The following is a 6,418-nucleotide window of genomic DNA, read 5'->3' on the forward strand; positions in this document are numbered from 1 at the left end:
ATTCATTACTGGTGGGAATGCAAAATGGTGAAGCCACTTTGGAAGACATTTTGGTGGTTTCTTAACAAAACTGCTCAACATAATTTTACCATAAAATCTAGCAGTTACACTCCTTGGTATTTATTCAAATGAGTTTCCAATGGACTGCAAGTTTGTGTCCCCACAAAGCTGTATACTGAAATTCTAATGCCAATGTGATGATATTTGGAAGTGTGGCCTTAAGGAAGTAATTAGATCTTGAGGGGAGGGCCTTCATGAATGGAATTAATGCCCTTAAAAGAGGCTGGAAAGCTAGCTATCTAGCTTTCTTTCCACCAAGGAAGGATACAAGAATTCAGCAGTCTGCCCTAAAAATCCTCTGTACTTCATGTATTCATCATCCTGGCAACACCCTGGCAATCACTGATGTTTTCATAGTGATTTAATGTCACATGGTTGGAATCAAACAGTACACAGGCTTTTCAGGTTGGTTTCTTTCACTTAGTCATATGAATTTATGCTTCCTCCATGCCTTTTACAGCTTGATAGATCATTTCCTTTTAGCACTGAATAATATTTCATTGTCTGGATGTACCATATTATCCATTCACTACTGGAGGACATCTTGAATGCTTTCAAGTTTTGGCGATCATGAATAAAGCTGCTATAAACATTTGTGTGGATTTTTGTGTGAATATAAGTTTTCAACTACTTTGGGTAAATACAGAGAAGCACAATTGCTGGATCATACAACAAGAGTATGCTTAGTTTTGTAATAAAACACCAAACTGTCTCCTAAAGTGGCTATACCATTTTGCATTCGCACCAGGAATGGATGAGAGTTTCTCCTGCCTTATATCCTTGCCAGTATTTGGTGTTGTCTGTCAGTGTTCTAGATTTTGGTCATTGTGTACAGTGGTACTTCACTTTTTTTTTTCATTTGCATTTCCCTGATAACATATGATGGAGAACATTGTTTCATATATTTATGCTTATTTTCCATTTGCATAACTTCTTTGGTGAGCTGTTAAAAAAATTAATCAGGTTATTTTCTGATTTGGGGGTTTTAAGAGGTCTTTTTATATTTAGATGACAATCCTTTATCAGGTATGGCTTTTGTTAATATTTTCTCCAATCTGTGTCATATCTCTTTGTTCCCTTGACAGTGCATTCACAGAGCAAAAAATTTCAGTTTTAACATACAGCTTATCAATTCTTTCTTTCATGATTGGGTCTTTGGTGTTTTAGCTTAAGAATCATGACCAGGGCACCTGGGTGGCTCAGTGGGTTAAAGCCTCTGCCTTCGGCTCAGGTCATGATCCCAGGGTTGGGATCAAGCCCCCCCATCATGCTCCCTGCTCCCCAGGGAGCCTGCTTCCCCCTCTCTCTCTCTGCCTGCCTCTCTGCCTACTTGTGATCTCTGTCTGTCAAATAGATGAATACAATCTAAAAAAAAAAAAAAAAAAAAGAATCATGACCAAACACTACATCATCTAGATTTTCCTCTGTGTTTGGTTTAGTACTTGTATAGCTCTAATAGCTTCTAATTTATCTGGGGGTGAGTTTTTTTTCCATATAATCATATTATGTATTCTTGTATTCTATAATTAGTATCTTCTCTTTACTTGCTTATGCTGGCTGATGCTTTCAAGACAATATTCTGCAATAGCATTAACAGTGGGTCCTTTATTTTCTTTGTGTCTTTAATAGAAATGTCCCTGGAGTTTTGACAGTTGTGATGCTGATTTAGTGCTTTTATTATATATATTTTATAGGTAGTCTAAAGTTATATTTTAAGTTGTCTCTTTGGCCTAAGGGTAGTTAAGTACAAAGTAATTGTCTTTCTCTACTCAGATGTTTCTGCTTTTTAATTAACTTTGGCTAAATAGCACTTTGAGCAGTGAATGATTTCTATGAAACATCTACTTTCTGGCATCAACAGAACTTTATTTTGAGGCCTAATATGTGGTCAATTTTTGTAAATGGTACATAGTTCCTTGAAATATATTCTCTATTCTCATATCTATTATGTTCACCTTAACTAGCTTATTATTCATTTTTTCCTCACTTATTTCTAGGGCAATTTGAAATATAATGGACTGAAATGTTAGTCACACTATTATTTCTGTAAATGTTTGTTTTCTTATTAATATTATATCCTGACTTTTGTTTCTATAGCTCTTTGTTTCTTAAAGATTCATGACATAGAGATCTTAACTCTATTAAAATGGGATTGTTAAAAATCATTAGGTGTCCCACTTCTCTGAATGGGATTGAAAACAAGGAACTACCCTTGTTTGTAGGTTAAAAAAATGATTTTTTTTGTACAAAGATGTTATTTTGCATGAGGATATAGTTATTGTACAGTAATTTTGCATAAGGATATTGATCTCAGAGCATGAACTGCCAATGATTTTTTTTATATAGTATTAGGAATAATTTTGCCTTAAGACACCCACATTTTTGGACATTTGGGTGGCTCAGTCGGTTAAGTGTCTGCCTTCAGCTCAGGTTATGATCCCAGGGTCCTGGGATCAAGTCCTGCATTTGGCTCCTTGCTGCGTGGGGAGCCTGTTTCTCACTCTGCCTGCCTCTTCCCCTGCTTGTGCTCTCTGTTCCTCTTTCCGTGACAAATAAATAAATAAAATGTTAAAAAAAAAAAAGACACCCACACTTTTTCAACCAAAGTCTTCTTTGTAAGCATAAATAACAAACTGAAAGATAGCTATCACAGTTTAGATGTTTAATCTGAAGTCCATGGTACAGGATGGATTAACCCAGAAAGGACTGATCTTTACAGCCTCCTTATAGAAATTGATGTGGCAATTTGCAAGAATTTTTGTGTATTGTTTCATCAATATGTGAATATATTCTTGAGAGTCTGTATTAAGTATTTTAAAGGAAGGGAAACCAAACTGTACTAAGGACTTGATAACCCTTGTTTCTGATTCTTAAGATTCTTACGATATACTAATGTTTTCTTTCCTAATCTATATACAAAACGACCCAGTAAGAGCCAAAACAGTAGAAAAAGTGCTATTTATCCCATCGAGAGGAATAAATAAGATTCTCTATAGATGAAGATGATGTGAGGTTTTCTTACAGTGCAAAAGTTTATAACTACACTCAAAATAAAGTTTGACCTCCTAAATAGATTAGTTGAGTTTATAAGTTTTATCTTGCCTAAACATGATTTCCTTTGTTAAAGATTTCACAGATAAATCCAGAATACATAATGCAACACAGCAATGATAAAATGTATCTTAAGTTCAGGAACAGAACTGCTATTAGTCTTCTATGACAGTAAAACACTGATGGACTGTGTTTGAATTCCACCTGCCATTAAGTATTATTCACACACAGCCACACTTACACACTCATTAGAAAAGTGAATATATTGAGAAAAGTAACATTTTAGTGATTATGAATGCTGGTGACTAGAGCAGTGATCTAGATTCTGCAGAATCCTTTTTTTTTTTTTTTTTTAAAGATTTACTGATTTATTTGAGAAGGAGAGAGAGAGAGGAGCTATGGGAGGTATGGGGGCAGAGGGAGAGGAACTGAGAAGCCAGACATAGGGCTCCATTTCAAGATTCTGAGATCACAACCTGGATGAAACCAAGAGTCCGAACCTTAACCCACAGGGCTACTTTGGTACTCCTAGATTCTGCAAAATTCTTCATTCAAATTACAAAAGAAATGTTGCTGACAATTAAAACGGAAAACACCTCTACCTAATAGAAAACCTGTTCTTTAAGAGCAAAGCAATAAATACTATTTATCATTATATCTTGCACAGTACTTTGTATATTATAGATGTGTGATCCATGCTTGTGCATTGATAGATATATTAGGCTGCTATACAGCCAAGCTATTAAAAAAGAGCATCTATTTGTTATAGATTATCCACTGGCTACTACTTTAATGCAGTATCCTTAGGAAACTATTCATATAAAATTCAATTAAATCCTTTCTTTTGAATAGAAATTTTTTATGTAGAGGGATAGTACTTTTCCCTCCTCACCACACCTCCTCATTGGAGTCAAGTACTCCACTGAATTGGAGGAAATGGATGTGACTTAGCAAAAGTATGTGTACAATTTATAAATATGTCTCAGTGGTTGGTTGAAAGGAAGAACTATACAAGTCAACAAATCCTGTGGTCAGCACGTCATTTGGGGCTTCACGGGAGATGAGGTAGTGTACCTTTAGAGTGAATTAAAACTTGTTTGACCAAATGTTTTCAGGTGTCTGAGTTCACTTTTTTTTTTTTAAACCGAGGAAACAGTGCAAAGGTGCCCATCCCTAGACAGCACCCCAGCTGACTCTTCATTGTGTGTCATACCAAACAACCAGACACCAGTTCTTCATGCTGATTATTCAAGAGGAGCAACGGGGCGTCTCGGAAACGAAGTCAGGGAGACGCTCCAGCAGCCGCTTCTCCGAGCAGCCGCGTCTGAATCCAAACAGGGGATCTCACATTGCTACACCCACGTGGGTCTCCTGGACACGAGCCTCGTTGTTTTCAAAGTTAGATGTTTTGAGGGCGTGTGTCTCAGAGGCATGTCTTTAAAAGTTGGGGATGCTGGGTGTGAGGTTTGAACCCTTCCCTCCTCAGGAAGAAGCTTCCAGTTTGAGCTCCTTCCCGCTTTGGAGGTCGCCCCACCGTGGTGGGATTTCTGGCGGGACTGCGTCCTGGCCTCTCCCCTCTCCTACCTGCTTTCATGCGGGCCTTCTCTCCTTCCTGCAGGCTTAGGTGTTGTGAAGCTGTTGTTGCTCCTTAGAAGTTGTTCCATGCATCTCTCTGTAGCACCGGTTTGTTTCCAGGAGGAGACGAGCCAGGGTCCTCACGCCGCCATCTTGAATCGCAACTGCGCGTTTAGTCCAAGTGGAAGCAGCCGCGCGAGACACGGGAAGAGAGGTCAAAGGCGCTCTACACACGGGCAGTGAAAGGAGGTGGGGGCAGGTTGTGTTTAGCTTAAGAAGAGAAAGTTAAAAAAAAAAAAAAAGGAATTAATGCTTGTAAGACATAGGGTCAAAAATAGAATGGCAGAAAATTAAAAAGTCCTTTTATTCTGTTTAAAATTACCTAGTGGATTCCCATCTTATTCAGAGAAAGACGGAACCTCTAAAACAGTGGTCGTCAGTGATGTGGAAAGAGTGGATTTGAGCGTCGAAGGAGATTTCACAGAGTCAGGAGACATTTTTGATTGCCATCATGAGAGGGATGAGCGTGCTTCTGGAATCTGGTGGGTAGAGGTCAGGATGCTGCTGAACATCCTACGGAGTACAGGACAGTCCCTCACAACAAAGAATCATCCAGCCCAAAGTGTAGGTACTGAGGTTGAGAAAGACCTAAACGAGACCTCAAGACCCTTTTTAACAAGCTTGGGTCACTTCTTTCTTGTCTCCAATTATCCATGTATTTGCTGAGCCCCAACCATAATGGCTTCCTCACTCTTTCTAATATGTTTCTTCCTCAAAAGGCTTATACCATTCCCCCTCTTTAGAAGCCACTTTCCTCAAATAACAGCCTGGTCTATGTCTTCATCTCTTTCCATGTTTTGCTCTCAGTAAGCACTTTTTGAACTCTCTGCTTAAACTTTTCATCACAACCACCGTCCTCATGGCCTATGCTCCTTCCTTTTTCTACATTGCATTCATTTACTTTATTGCCTACCTCTCCCCACTATCATGTACACCTACAAGGGAAGGAATTGTAGCTATTTTGTTCCCTCCTGTATTCCTATTTCTGGGAATCGTATTTTTGAGGGAACGAATAAAAGGAAGAGCTGTACAAAATTTCTTATGTAAAACATTATATCAGTATGAACAAAGAAAAATTTGGAAGAAATTGATAGTACCTATAGGAAGATGAACTTCAGTGAGTACAATCTATTAAAGCGTCAAAAAAGAATTGATAGCTCTATGTTGCAGATTTCTTTATGCTAAAGCAAGGATAAAATAATCACTGAACAAGGAGAAATGGATGAGATTCAAACATTGGCTCTTCAAGTTTCTGACAAGTTACGAGGTGGTAATAGGCACAAGCTTTGGACTTAGACTTATCCAGGATTGGCTTCAGTTCTACCACTCTGCGTATTTACTGTGAATCCTTAGGAAAATTACTGAATCTCTCTGAGCATTACATTACTTTTTATCTAAAATAAGGGTAGCAATAATATATTCTGCAAAAGATCAATTAGAGGAGTAAATAAGAATTCTGTGTGAAGTACCTCACACATAGTTAAATGCATATATTTGTTAATAATAATAATAAAAATAAATAATACTTACTAGTGTTAATATTTTTTCCAGAGTATATAACATTGTCTTTTTTTATTTTGAATATTTCAGATTTGTTATCTCTACCTTAACACCCACCATATTTTTCCTAGACTGCCCCTAAGGACAGAAGTTTAATCAGTCTTCAGTGCCA

Source organism: Mustela putorius, unplaced genomic scaffold, assembly GCF_011764305.1.
Source record: "Mustela putorius furo isolate JIRA1106 unplaced genomic scaffold, ASM1176430v1.1 tig00000145_pilon_pilon_pilon, whole genome shotgun sequence".
NCBI lineage: Eukaryota > Metazoa > Chordata > Mammalia > Carnivora > Mustelidae > Mustela > Mustela putorius.